The sequence below is a fragment of the Taeniopygia guttata genome, chromosome 1A (assembly GCF_048771995.1).
Source record: "Taeniopygia guttata chromosome 1A, bTaeGut7.mat, whole genome shotgun sequence".
Taxonomy (NCBI): Eukaryota; Metazoa; Chordata; class Aves; order Passeriformes; family Estrildidae; genus Taeniopygia; species Taeniopygia guttata.
In genome coordinates, this window is record NC_133025.1 from 51,278,037 (window position 1) to 51,292,926 (window position 14,890).

At 42.3% G+C, this 14,890-nt stretch overlaps 1 long non-coding RNA gene across 2 annotated transcripts in view; it reads right to left on the reverse strand.

The window, feature by feature from the left end:
• The window catches only part of LOC140682219 (uncharacterized), a 129,247-nt gene extending 115,349 nt beyond the window's left edge, over positions 1-13,898 (reverse strand). The window contains exons 1-2 of one of the 2 annotated variants that reach the window (XR_012053557.1): positions 11,867-13,898; positions 11,696-11,766 (exon numbers count right to left, since the gene is read on the reverse strand). This is a non-coding gene — a long non-coding RNA (uncharacterized lncRNA). Of the gene's footprint in view, positions 1-11,695 lie in introns of both variants that reach the window. The other variant, XR_012053556.1, reaches the window with a different exon arrangement.
• Between the last annotated feature and the right edge of the window lie 992 nt (positions 13,899-14,890).

Below are 14,890 nucleotides of genomic sequence, written 5' to 3' on the forward strand. Positions count from 1 at the left end.
AACCAATGCCATAGCGACAGCATATCCTTCCACAAATCCCAGTTCCCCACAGGTGCTGCTGCCCGCGACCTCCACCCCCCCTGCTCCTCTGCCTCAGCTGGCAGCAGCCCCTGCCTCCCACACTAACAGCTCCTCACCACACCCTAACGAAGACACTATGCCTCAGCAACGTGAACGCAACAATGTAACTGCAGCTTCTACAAACAAACGACAGACAGAGAACTATGTTACCCCTGCAAACTCTAACCTTTCTATCCCAGTCTCACCAAATTCTCAACACAGTGCCTACAATCTTCAATTGACTAACTGCCCTGAAATCAAATATGATAACCACAAAGAAGACAACCTGCCTTCCCAAGCCATACCGGCAATACCCAACCAACAACCTGCTAATCTCAAAACATGGACATTCCTTCCCTCCCATGATTTAAAAGAGTTGCGAAAAGCAATTAATGACGGTGGCATCTCCTCTTCCTATTTCAAACAGCTGTTGAAAAGTACCCTAGAGAGACACACACTCACGCCACATGACTGCAAACATCTTGCCACCACATTTCTCACGGACTCACAATATATATTGTGGGATCTTAAATGGAAGAGAATGCTTGCAGGAGTCCTGACTACATATAGACAAAGCACTGATGCACACCTTCGCACCCTTACTTTGTCTAAATTAACAGGTGACCCACCAGATGATAAGATCGAACATCAGGCGAATCTACCCAAAATGGTATTGGATGATGTCAAAAGGATGGCTCGCAGAGCCTTTTTACAGATTCAGCCAGCGGGAACTTCCGAAGAAGCATACAATCTAGTTACCCAAGGCTCATCTGAACCATTCACCACATTTGTAGACCGGGTAATTCAAGCTACTGAAAGGCAATGTGGTGATGATTTGGCCCGGCCGATAATGATCCGGGACATCCTCGAAAATAATGCCAACGCCCAATGCAAACGAATCATCAAGGCCCTAGGAAAAGAAAAACCTACAGTGCCTGAGATGATTGAAGCGTGCAACTATGTTGGGAGCCCACATGACGTGGCAGTCGTCCAAGCACATGAACCCGAAGAAACCCGGGGAGATAAACTGGAAAGGGCTCTTGCAGCACAAGCACAACAGGCAGAAGCAAGAGACCAGAGACTTACGGAACTTCTAACTGCCCTGCATCTCAGCTCCCAACAACAATACAACACCATGGCTGTCATGCAAGCTGCTCTGCCTTTAGGACCCTGCTACCTCTGCAAAAAACCTGGCCACATTGTAAAGGATTGCACAGAAGTCAACAAAAGCCCACAAACGCCTGATTCGTGCACCACCTGCAAAAAAGGAAAACATATGCCCTGGCAGTGCCGATCCAAACAAGATGCGAGTAGAAGACCTAATCCAAAAAACTCCAAGGCGAGCGCGCCGCGTCACCGCGTGATGAAACAAATGGTGGCCCCCCAAAACCCCGAGGTAAAATCTGCGAATATCCCGGTCCCAATGCCCTTCGCTGCATCACCAGCACAATCCCAGCTAATGACTCAAACTTACTATCCCCAGGCACCTGGTGCACTCTGGCGACCTCCAAGCCAACAACCTTCTTAAAGGATGATGGCTACGACTATATTTCGACAGGAACCACTGGGCCTTCACAACTCCGGCAAGACTTTCTAATAGTTGGCAAAGAAAGGAACTGCATCCTGGGGCTACTTGTTCTACCTTGTGTAGTCTCTGCTAACTGCAATGAAGAACTATTAGTGTTAGCCAAGGCTTACTACCCCCCATTGCATATTCCACCTAAAACCCCTATAGCCACTGCCATTGCACTGCCTATGGGAGCCATAGACCAGATACCACCACGTTGTTTCCCAGTCGCTTCTGAAAACCCCGAGGTCCTATGGGTTCAACACATAAGTGACCAAAGACCAATGCTAACTTGTGAACTATCAAATGGCGGGGTTCGAGTCACCATCAAGGGGATGATTGACACGGGGGCAGACGTTTCTGTAATTTCTTCTTGTTATTGGCCTACTGATTGGAGGTTGGTACCTCCCCCAAGCACTCTCACAGGCATCGGAGGTGTCACTCCGTGCTTGCAAAGCGAATCTGTGATCAGCATTGAAGGGCCTGACAGAATGAAAGCATTGATTCGCCCTTATGTGGTTCAGAAACCCATCACAGTATGGGGAAGGGACTTGCTTTCTGCATGGGGAGCTAAAATTGAACTGGGTTTTTTGTAGGGGCCACTAAAGCACTCAGCACTCCGAAACTGACCTGGAAGACTGACACCCCTGTCTGGGTCGATCAGTGGCCCCTGCCAGATAACAAGCTGAGTGCCCTCAAAGAACTGGTAGCAGAACAACTGCAGAAGGGCCACATTAAGCCCACTAACAGCCCCTGGAACTCACCTGTATTTGTGATCCATAAGAAAACCTCTAACACCTGGCGACTGCTACACGATCTCAGAAAAATCAATGCAGTGATCGAAAACATGGGCCCACTCCAGCCTGGCCTGCCCAACCTGTCCATGATACCCAGAGACTGGCCTCTTATCATCATAGATCTGAAAGACTGTTTCTTCAACATCCCTCTGCATCCAGATGACGCTCCTCGTTTTGCCTTCTCCATCCCAAGTACGAACTTACAAGAACCGCTTCAGAGGTATCACTGGCTTTCCCTCCCCCAAGGAATGAAAAACTCGCCTACTATCTGCCAATATTTCGTCGCCCGCGCGCTGACTCCAGTCCGCCAAAAGTTTCCACAATCCGTTATCCTTCACTACATGGATGATCTGCTTATTGCAGCACCAACACAAGAGCAGATGAGAGGGACTTGTAGTTATGCTGTTGCTGAAGTGAAAAAGGCTGGACTTGTGATCTCTGAATCAAAAATACAAGAAACTGCCCCCTGGAAGTATCTAGGCTGGAAACTAACAGATCAGTCTATTTCCCCCCAAAAGATACAAATCCGAACCGATGTCCGCACTCTACAGGACTTACAACAGATCTTAGGGGAAATTAATTGGGTTAGGCCTGTCTTAGGAATAACTGCTGATGAACTTGCTCCACTTTTTGATCTGTTAAAGGGAGACAATGAACTCAGATCCCCCAGGTCTCTCACTCCAGAGGCTTATAAAGCCCTAGAACACATCACTGACGCTCTGCAGAACAGGCAGGCACATCGCTATGTTCCTGGTCAACCCTTTTTCCTTGCAATCCTGGGAGAAAAGTTGAGGCTGTGCGGCCTCATCTTCCAATGGGACTCTTCTCTCAAGGATCCACTGTTAATAATTGAATGGGTTTTTATTTCCTATAGGTCACCAAAGACAATCCTCACACCTTTGGAGATGATGTCACAGATCATCATCAAAGGCAGAGCAAGGCTCCTTTCAATAGCAGGCCGCGAGTTTGAAACTATTTACCTGCCCATGAAGAAAACATATTTTGACTGGGCTATGCAAAAATCGGAGGACCTGCTGTATGCCTTGCTGAACTTCCCAGGCACCTGCTCAATTCACTACCCAGCACACAAAATGATCAAAGCCAAGTTATGTTATAAGGAGAAGCCCCTGATCAGTGAAGAACCTTTAAATGCAATTACTATCTTCACTGACGGGTCAGGCCGAACACACAACTCAGTTGTTACATGGCAAAATACAAAAACTAAAACCTGGGAACAAGATGTCCAAAAAGTTGAAGGTTCCCCTCAGATTGTTGAATTGGCTGCAGTTGTAAGAGCATTTCAGCTCTTTCCGGAACCTTTCAACCTGATCACAGATTCAGCTTATGTAGCTAATGTCATTAAGAGAATTGAGGGATCCGTTCTAAAGGATGTAAGCAACAATAATTTGTGTCTTTGGCTTACCTGTTTATATAACATTTTATCACACAGAGCTAATCCTTACTTTATCTCTCATATCAGGGCTCACTCTGGTCTTCCAGGATTCATGGCAGAGGGAAATGCACGCGCTGATGCACTGGCATCAGCCGCGTCTGATGAGGAAGGTTTAGCAAGCGTTGAAAAATCCACCTCGGTGCTTGCTGCAACCACCTTGCCCAACACTATTGAACAAGCCAAATTGAGCCATGCATTCTTTCACCAAAACGCACAGGCCATCAAACGAGATTTTCACATTTCCCTAGAGCAAGCACAAAATATTGTACGAGCTTGCCCAAGCTGTCAGCATGTGCAACCCCTCCCCCCTTCAGCAGCCACCAACCCGCGAGGGTTGGAGAGCCTACAGAAATGGCAAACAGATATCACTAAATATCCATCTTTTGGGAAGTTTAAAAACATCCATGTCTCTATTGATACATTTTCAAATGCAATTTTTGCCTCTGTACATACAGGGGAAACAGCCAAGCATGTCTGCCAACATTTCTCACAAGCCTTCTCCTATTTAGGTGTTCCCCAAGAAATTAAAACTGATAATGGCCCCTCATATACCTCACAAGAACTAGCCACATTCCTGAATGATTGGGGTGTTCACCATACATTTGGCATCCCTCACTCCCCCACGAGTCAGGGAATGGTAGAAAGAACACACCAAACCCTAAAACGCATTTTAAATCAACAGAAAGGAGGAGTAGATCAAGCTACACCTCAAAAGAGATTGAGTAAAGCTCTGTATGTCTACAATTTCCTAAATAGCTCTACAGAAGAGCCCGACCCCCCCATCTACAGACACTTTCTGAACAACAAAAAAGCAAAAATTAAGGAACACCCCCCAGTTTTAATAAAAAACTTAGACACAGGGCAAATAGAAGGTCCATACAACCTCATAACGTGGGGAAAAGGTTTTGCTTGTGTTTCTACAGGTCAAGGACTTAAGTGGGTCCCAGGAAAGAACGTGAAGCCTTACCATGCTCCGAAATCTGCTGACACCCCCACACCAGACAGTTCCTCTACAAGCACAAGCCAAGAAGCCAGCACCCAGACCTGAACCACGCTGCGTCATCGAGAGAAAAATGGACTTTCTATCGTTTAATGCGTGCATATTGTTTTTGTTCTTCTGTTTCAGTTTTTATATTGAAGTTTTACTTATAATTCAACCAAGGACAAATGCCGAGTAGCTTTAGCCAAGCCTGCAAGCTCTAAGACCACCTATATATCTAACACAAACCCTAACAAACCTTTTTCAACCCGTTTAATTATAAGACCTTTTCCAAAAAAAAAATTCTGACAATGCCTCCCCTACTATAATCAGTGATTTAATAACAATAAAGCCATCTCAGCTACACAGTTTACTTAATAGTGTGAGCCTTGCACCTTGGCTAAAGGAACTCTGTAAAATAAGCTTGACTGTTTCAGTAGCAATAAGTATAGTTCTAGTAACAATACCCTGTACACCTCCAAGTGTGCAGAAAATAGTTGTTAAATCAATATTTAATATTTCAAATGGTTCAGTGAAAAAGGGGGAGATGTTGGGGAGGGTAGATAAATATGATTAAGAACCACAATGGTACAGCCAGGACGAATATAACGCCCCCTACTGGCTGGACAATTACCCTCACCTACAACGGGGTCCAAAAGCCGAATGGATTCTCCCATGTCACCCCCCAGAATGTATGGTTCACCCCACATCTGTAACCCTCCCCTGAACCATCAGGTGTCTGTGACCCCATTGGCCCAGGTCCTGTTCCAGCCCACCCTGGAGCCCCCCTTGATAAGGGGTCTCCAGGGGGCTGGACGCCCTCTTGGATCTTCCCTTCCCCTCCTGGAGAGTCCTCCGGGAGTCCCTGCTCTCCTCTCTGTCTCTCCCCTCCCCCATCACCCGAGGCCCAGCCACGTGCTGTGTCTGGCAGCTCGAGGCAGGGTCACAAATGTATCCTGAATAAACCTCTTCCCCCAAGAGCACCACAGAGATCTCGCCTGAATCTGTCCGTGGAATACAAATACACGTCGTTACATCTAGATGTATGCAGTGAATAGTGATGGAGCAGGTGTGGTTGGAGTCCAAGACACTATAAAGTGTGGAAGAAGAATTCTAGTTCCAAGTACGATGTCTTTCATGGTTTAGTATGGGACCCCTTCAGGGGTAATAAAGTTCAGATCTGTGTGCTCAAGGAGAGCCATACCTTGCTGATACTACCAGCAATGCTCTCCTTCCTGTGTCTATACCCTGTGCAGCAAGCCTTCATGGTAAGAGAATGTGTTCTCCAACTGGAAAACTACTGACAAACCTTCTGTATTTACAAGAGAGCACTGACTTGGACACAGAAGCTGAGGAAAACAGAAAGAGAAAGCTATTTCGATTTCGCAATAAAAGAATAAATAATTATGCTAAAAAAAATCCCAATTATTTTGCTTTTAAAAATTGGTTAAAAAGCACTGGAAGGAGTTTTTCTGTGTGCTCCTTGACATTTCGCTGCTCCTCCAGGAATTCCTATTTAGCCTAATTAGGCTCTGTTTCTCCTTCATTTGGGTTCCATAACTCATTAGCTTCCAGCTGGGCAACTCATGATTCTAGGATGTCTAATTACCTTCTTCTAGCAGATATCCTGATTGCCTCTGGTCAAAAAATGCTGATCCAGTCCCCTCAGCTGATCTGAACTGATCTCAAAATGAGTTGTGTCATTAGCCCCTTCTAATTTCAGCCATTCTTTCTGCTTATTCCCCTTGGCCAAGATCAAAATCTCGTGTGACCTGATGTGGCAGAGGACCAAGAATGTAGCACAGCTGGTATCTTAAAGGGGAACACTCACTAACTCTATTGGTCTACATTATTTAGAAAATATGAAGAAGTTTACTTGAGGCTACTGAGGCCCATAGATGGATAAGTATCTTCATCTCTTTCAACTAACCACAGAGGCTAGCTTTTTTAATCCTTTTTTTCAAGGGTGACATTAAATCCATTTTAATCAGGTATGAGACCCTAATTCAATTTTGACTCTTTTCTGGGACTGTATCCAAAGTTAATTTGTCACAGTCACATTCAAGTTTAGGTCAGTCAGATTCAAAGCAAAGTTTATAATATTCTTTTAAATTTGGATAACTACATCAATGTACATCTAGACTTTATTAAGAGGCTCATTCCATTCTTTTTGTGGTTCAGTTTATTCAGATTTAATTGACCAATTTTCTCTAAAGACAAAAATTCTCCCACTGCAAGAACTAACCCTTATTTATCTACACAAATAGTAATTTTTGTCTACAATAAATGTCCCAATCACAAGACATCTATTGTAGCAGGGAAGAATTGCACAGTTCAAATTGTTAAGACAGTTCAGGATTGAAGCAGTTTGTTGATTTATTAATGACAGGTACTTAAATGTCAGTCAGTCAACATTTGGGACATAATGTCAGCAATAAACCAGCTGATAAACCATAAGATCAAACTCTTACACCCTATGACTTTGTATACCTACACATTTCTAAACATCTTTTTACAACTAGTCCAAAACTTCTAATCCTACCAATATACACACAAATAATTAACTTTCCAAAGATGTGCTGTGTGGGTGCCTCCATACCCAACTATTAGAGAGCTAGAGATTATCAGTAGCTGAGACTACATGAGCAAGTATCCACAACATGACCTCTAAATGGCATTAAATGATGTTCTCTCTTTCCAGTGGCCTCTTCCCATCTTGTTTTCCCAAGCTTTATATGACAATTTTACTTGGTCTTAAGAGAATTTTGAAGTCATTCCAGAGAACAATTTTCTTATTTCTCATTGCTATAGACTATTGTTTCCAGACGAAAGGCTGCAGCTAAAGTGTCATTTTCCTATGTGAAAAAAGAGACTTATCCTCTCCCTAGAACAAAAGTGTCTGCCTATTGTCTCTCATGAATAAAGGTGGCTTTATTCTAATACAGCCTCATTAATAATAGAAAAGTTCTGTGCTGATATTCTGCCACTCTCCATACTCTGGTAATTCTGTCACCTGGAGGTGATGAAGACTGTACTTCATCTGTAATTGAGACAGTCCTTCCAAATCATTGCTCAGCAGCTGGTCACTGAGTACAGGGCTGTTACTGCCACCCTAAAATCCCTACTCTGATCCAGGTGTTTATGGATACAAGCGGCTGAGGAAGTGGCTTGTCTTGCCATTTCCAGAGTACTATCAATATTTCAGGCAGAGCTCTGTATTTATGTGGCAATGATATCCGGAGTGAGCCGGGGACACGGCAGTGAATTCATGCTTGTGGTGTCACTGCTAGCTCATCGAATCTGCTTTTCATGTGTGGAAGTTGAGACTTGGAAAGGTGGCTTATTTAAGACCACACAAACTAGGTCAAAGGGATTAGAGTCTGGAAAATACGTTTAGCTGAGGGGCTGTGACTTTTTTCCTCAGGAATTCTGAGTTTCTAAACTGGGATACATTGAACAGATGATGTTCAAATTAAAGCAGTAAGGCCAATCTTAAGTTTTAAGAATTTCCACCCTAAGAACTGTATATTGACTTCATTTTCTCATTTCTTCACCAAATATTTTGATATCCAGCTGTGAATTTAAATTTCCCATGAGTTGTTACATTTCCCCATTAAATGATGATTTTTCATCTGTCTTTAAAAAGTGTGTCATAAAGACCCTGGCTATGGCATAGAAAGAAGATGCCTTTATGAGGATAAAATATTTTTCTTTTGCAGCAATCGTGTTGTCAGAAATAACATTTTTTTTCCTTCAAACTACTTTGATGGAACATTATTTCTCCTATGCCTATTTATTATAACCTATGATTTGGTGTTTTTTTGCTTTTAGTGGAGATAGTTAACTCCTTGGCTTAGGCATGTTGACCACTTTGTCTAAGTTCACATGGGTTTGTCAGGTATGCAATTTGTAAAGTCCTTTTGCTGACACAGATGAAATGCAGTGAATCCTTCCATAAGTGAAAAGACAGATTTTGCTATTAAAAGGATCAGATGATACAACACATTTCACTATTTCTGAAGAATAACAACTTCATAAGAGTAAATAACATCTCTCCAAGAAGTTACTGCTGCCTCTTTAGCTGCAGGTGAATGTGCTCCCGCCCCCCTACGTTCCAAAAACTGGGTCAGCTGATATTTTGCCCTGATGTGCCAACAATAGTATTATATGATAGATTAATCCAAGGCAGTCACAATTAATTCCTAACCAGTTTTAATTTAATTTTCCTTTTTACATAAACCCAATTTACCTCTGTGGAGGTGTGACACGTCTGATTACAGACAGAGATGCTGGGAGCAGCCATGCTTGGAGAGGGAGAGGGAGGGAGAAAGAAACAAGAGTGAGCTCTGTGCAGGATGTGATAAGAGATCAAAGCTAACAGAGCTCCTCAATATTTCTATTAACAATAATTCAAAGGAACCTGCATTCCAAATGTACTTCTGTAACTCTTTTAATTGCAGAGATAATGACTCTGAATCCTGGTAAAGAAAAAGAGTCAGGGGTCGGGTCTCTAAGCAGCAGAAATTATGAAAATTAGAAAATCTAGTTAAGGTAAATAATCCTTGTAGCCTCCTGTTTCCTCCTGGCTTTAGAGTACTTGATTTTCAGCTCATGAGAGAGTAGTTGAGGAATGGGTGGTAATGTGCATTGGGCCTCTTGCAGGAATCAGAGGCAGGTTTTACAACAAACTTTAAGCTCTACCACAGGCTTTCTGGTTTTCCTCCCATTCATGACTTTCTATACCAGCTCCAAGAAGAAGTTTTTAAAGCTTTTTCCAATTTTCCTTTTCCTTGGTAGCATAGGCTTGTTTAGAGAATATCCTTGAGTTGATTGTGTGTGCATCCCTGTGAGAGCCCATGGCTTTGTAGTGATTTCTAATTCTTTAAAAGCTCATGGGCCACATTCCCAAAGCACAGTCTGTTTAAATAATTTCATTCAACTGGAATTACATATTCCAGAAATTTGCGAAGTTTAGCAACAATGGTGGCTTTAAATATTTTAATATATTTGAAGACAAAACCTTTCATTGTGACGAGGTTTAGCCCATGTGAATTTTAAGCAAGTGGTAAAGCTTAAATCACAGGGGCTGTTGCTAGGCTGTTGTGACACTCCAAAGCAAAGGTTAGAAGGCAGAAAACTGACAGGGATTTTAACTGTCCAACACACACAGCCCAAGGGCTTGGCATGGTGAGAGACTTATTGGTGAAAGGAGAAGGGGCTTGCACAGGAAAATAATCATAAAAGTGACACCCAGCAGGGATATAAACATCAAAAAATCAAGTAGAAAGGTTCATCAATGCCAGAATTGTACTAGGTGTTGGGGTACAAAGATATATTTCAAATATTGAAGAGTTTAGATTCAAAAATCAGACTTTGCAGCCCAGAGCTGCACCCAGTTGCCCATCAAGAAATGACCTGTCACATGTCAGCCTGATTCTCACCTGCACTGAATGGCTTTGACCTTCCAGGTCTCCGGAATCCAAACACACTTCCTGACAAGTATCTTGAAGCTCATATGAAAGGGGGTTTGCCAGCCTGAGTGTCAGGGAATGAGGATGGCTCACTGTGTGCTACAACTCTTCCCTGTGTCTCATGGACTCTATCTGGGAAGGCAAGAGGAGCCACAGATTTGCTCTACTACAGAGCAGAGCCTCAGGAAGACCTTCAGTAGTTTTACAGATACAGGGCACAGGAAATAATTTTGAAGGCATCACTGCCAAATCTTTTCCAACTTTTTTCCATCTTCCACAACAGCAGGAAGTGAGAGCCCTGTCCTCTCACAAGTACCTGATTGCTGGTGACATCAGTGGGAATAAGGCACTTAAATACCTTGGGGAATCAGTCAGTGAGACTCTCATTGCTGGAATGCATTTGTGTGAAACAGTCACCACAAAGGTGTGGTGTTTGGCAAGGTGTTTATTTGGCAGGGTCATTTCTAACACCCCCTACCAAAGCTTGCTCAAGGAAGCTCCACTTGTCAGGCTTGTAAACACCATGCAGACAGTGTGTATGAAATCCTTATCCCATTGGATTCCACGTGGTGGCCCATACCACCAGTTTTTAAATCTCACTATGACCAGTCCAAAGTATAGCACTGTGAAAAGTGACAGGCAGCAACCCAGAAAACTTTCAAGAGCCAATGACTTTGGTCAGACCATGGGGTTCCACACTCAGGGCCACAGAAAGTGATTTGCTGGCTTTGAATTTGATAATTTCTGAATCCAGTAGCTCCAAGTTGTACCGGAGCTGAACTAAAACAGGTTGCCCAGAGAGTAGGATGGATACCCCACCCTGGAAACATTCAAGGTCAGGTTGTATGGGGCTCTGAGAAACCTGATCTAGTTGAAGATATTCCTGGTCATTGTAGGAGCATTGAACTAGGTGGCCTTTGATGGTCCCTTCCAACCCAAACCACTCTATTATTCTATGATTTTATTATTGCTTTTCTCCTATGTTATTTACCTCTAAGCAGTAACCAGGACTGCATAAAGTTAAGAATCAAGCTTTGGGTATGTTTAGCAAAGACTGAAAGCTACAGATGTTTCTCTTTTGTTCTCTTTCCAGTTACTTTGTCAAGATTTCTAGCTGGTTTAGAGATGATTGCACTGATCCTCAATGTTCTCCATCCAGGTTTCTATAAATGCAGAGTTCAGACTGTCTGGAGAAATCTTCCTCTCATTCATTTAATTTTGTCTACTCATGATCTAGCTTAGATCAATTTTATTAACAATACAACTAAAATTTTGGCAATCCTTTCCAGGGTAGACTGTGAAGGTTCAAGTGTTAATTTTCCTATTTTCTCACACATTTCACATTTTCAGAAACTAAGAAAAACCTACCTTAATTGTTTCTTTGCCGAGCACTCTGACCATGTTCATTCAGTTCCATCCTTTAAATGTGTGCTGGAAAGCTGAAGGTTGTGACATGTTTAATGTAGCTTTTCATTGAAGTGGAGCATACACATATTTTTTAAAGCCTACATGCAAGAAGGATGCCAAAAGTTTTATTACATTTGGATTTTGCTTCACATTTCCTATTCCTATTGCTGTCTCTCTGTTCAGGGACGAGGTTATTCCATACAGTTTCTGTGTCAGTAATGTCTATCTGCCATGCTTGAATGGCAATTAGCACTCCTCTCTCAGCACCTTGTATTCTTCATCTTATATTTCATCTTATACACCTCTTCAGCAAAGGAGAAGAGGGTCATCCCGAGAAAAACAGAAAAGCAGTGACTAAAAGAGAGACATTTTAATTAAATATAGACATCTCTACCTCATCTTACCTTTTTCTGGGCCATTTTTCAGAGCCTTGCAGATGTAGAAAAGAATCTTTTTGGTGACAAGGATGGTGATCTGTAATCAAATAGGCATTTACCTTGCTTAGGAACCTTCATTTGCAGTCAGGACCCAGCACTTTGGTTCCAGAAGTCTTCTTCGGGTCATCTTTCAGCATCCTTGGTGACTTCATTAAAGGTTTAGAAATTCATTTGAACAGTGGAAATTGTGACCAGAAAGCAAACAGCCTTTTTCAGCATTGTGTTATTATGACATCCTATCCTTCTCCTTTCATATAGGAGACCTGGATACCTTTCTAAAGCACATCTATTTTAACCAATGTCAGCTTTCCTAAATTCTACCAGAAATCATTCCATCAAGAATATATTCAGGCACAAAATGACCTCTTAGATTATTGATCAAATGTTTGGCTTTTCTTAATTCTGTGAATAAAAATATGCAATTGTGTTTGTGGGGGAATCCCAAAGGCCTGTTCAGTTCCATTTAGACCAATTATTATGTTTATGGCTCCAATCAATAGCATATGGCATTTAGGAGAAAGGAGATAAATCTGAAGTATATAGACAGCATTTGCATCCAGAATTCTGAATGAGAAATAAGAAACTTTAAAGTAATTATTTGCAGAGGTATACACTGCACCTTATCAGGCTTGACTTCATGCTTCTTAAAAGAACTTTTTGAAAAGTTTAGAGGAAAAGTATTTGCCTCATGCCGCATAACAGGTAGAAGAACAAAGGGCAGATATTTATTGAGCATATGAGCTTACTTAGTAGCAAGACCATCCTGACTCTTGGGCTCAGAGACTGACCTACTGATAAGGTAACCAAACTGGTGATTGGATGCTTTAATTATAATAATTATTTCCCCATTAGGTATAGGGAACCTGCTGCCTTCAGCACTACACATTAAGGCAGCAAGGTGACCCTTTGCTCAAAGAGCTGTCTAAGATGTACCACAAGCGGCTGCAACATGCACAATAAAGAGCACACGATCAAATGCTGGCTGTGGTGGCTGTGTGAGCAGGCATAAACACAAGACCTCCCCTCAGCTTGCTGGTATTGCCCAGTGCTGCCCTGGCAGGCTGCCTCTGCCCCCAGCTACTGAAAGTCAAGTGTGGAGAAGGAGTCTCAGCAATCTTCAGCACTGCTCAGCTTACTTACTGTGCTGATGTACACAAAGTTCTAAGAAACTTCAAAGAGGATGTGAGATGTAGTGCTGCACATTGCAATACACTCAATCTTCATCCTTCCCAGTCTCTAGGTATTTTTGCTCCATAGCAGCTGCATTATAAAATTTACCACTGGTACTGCAGCACTGCTTCCATTTCATGTTGTTCCTACAGATCTAAGATGGGACATAGCAGCTGACTCTCATTTTCTATGATAGCCTTAAAGGTTTGGACAGTCTTATGGAAGGAGCAGGAAGTTTGTAGGTGAGACAATTCTAGTATAAGTAAAAAATCAAGAAAAAAAAATCTGTTTGAGAGTAAAAAAGAAAGTTTTTCACTCGAACAGATGATACTTAATGAAAAAAAAACCCTAATGCTGCTCCTGAACACAATGTTTTTTGCTCCCTCTGCTGGCTCTGACACGGCAGCTCAGCAGCACTTCTTTGCCAAAGCAAGCTGCTAATGTCTCTGGGCACAGGGCTCAGCACAGCTGGTGTCTCGGGATGGCTGCAGGAATAGCTGCTGGCATCTCTGACATTGTACCCACCCTCCCCTTCAGGGAGAAATTAAAAAAAAAAAAAAAAACACACACAAAAAAAAAAAAAAACAACAACAAACCAGCAACCCTGAAAGCACAAATCTGATAAAAAAGTCACGAGAAATCATCATTACAGCATTTTACAGTGTGCATCAGGCTTGCAAATCTAATTACTTCTCAATTCAAGGCAAAATTAGTAAAAAAAAAGGAAGAAAGTTTGCACTCAGCTCCCATAGAAAATGTTGTGTGACATAAAAACAGACATAAGAATGTCACATAAATAAACATACTGCTAAAATAATTTCTTATTAGGAAGATAATCCCTCCCTTAGTTGAGAGATTAAATCTATTCAGATCTCACCATGGCCACTTCTTCACTGAGCAGTTACAACCCTGATTCAGAATAAAGATTGAGTTAATTACATTCACAGGTAATACAAAACCAGGAATTGTTGCAAATCCCAAGGAGAACAGAGAAGTAGTGTGGATTGCATTTAATTCCATGTAACTTCTTGTACTTGCCCTGTAACTGTCAAAGCTGAGAAAGGAATAGAGTTTGAAAATAAAACAAAATTAGATTCAGCCTGGGAAAATGCACACAGGGGAAAACTCTTCTGAAACTAAATTTTTTTTTTGAGGAAAGGGAAATACTTGAAGAGATGATGGTGCGAGATTGATGGTGGGAATGAATAAATGAGTTTCAAGTCTGCAATGCAATGCACTGAAGAGAAAAGCCAATGTGATTACAAGTTTCTTCCACCTGAGGTTATACAATCATGCAGGAAATATTAAAAGATCTAATTTGGCCAAAATCAGGTTGTTGCTTTTGATGGGGTTCATTTTGTCCCGAATACATGCCCCAGCTTACAGGCTTTGATTAAACTGTGGGGAAAGTAGCATCCACCAAGCATGGTTAATTTTCCTGATCCTCTATAACACATAACTCAAAGCTTCAGGTGGTCACAGTCAGCAGCACTTGTGCCTTGTAGAGCACACAGTGGGGAAGCTCTGAGAGTGGACCACAGGCGATAGG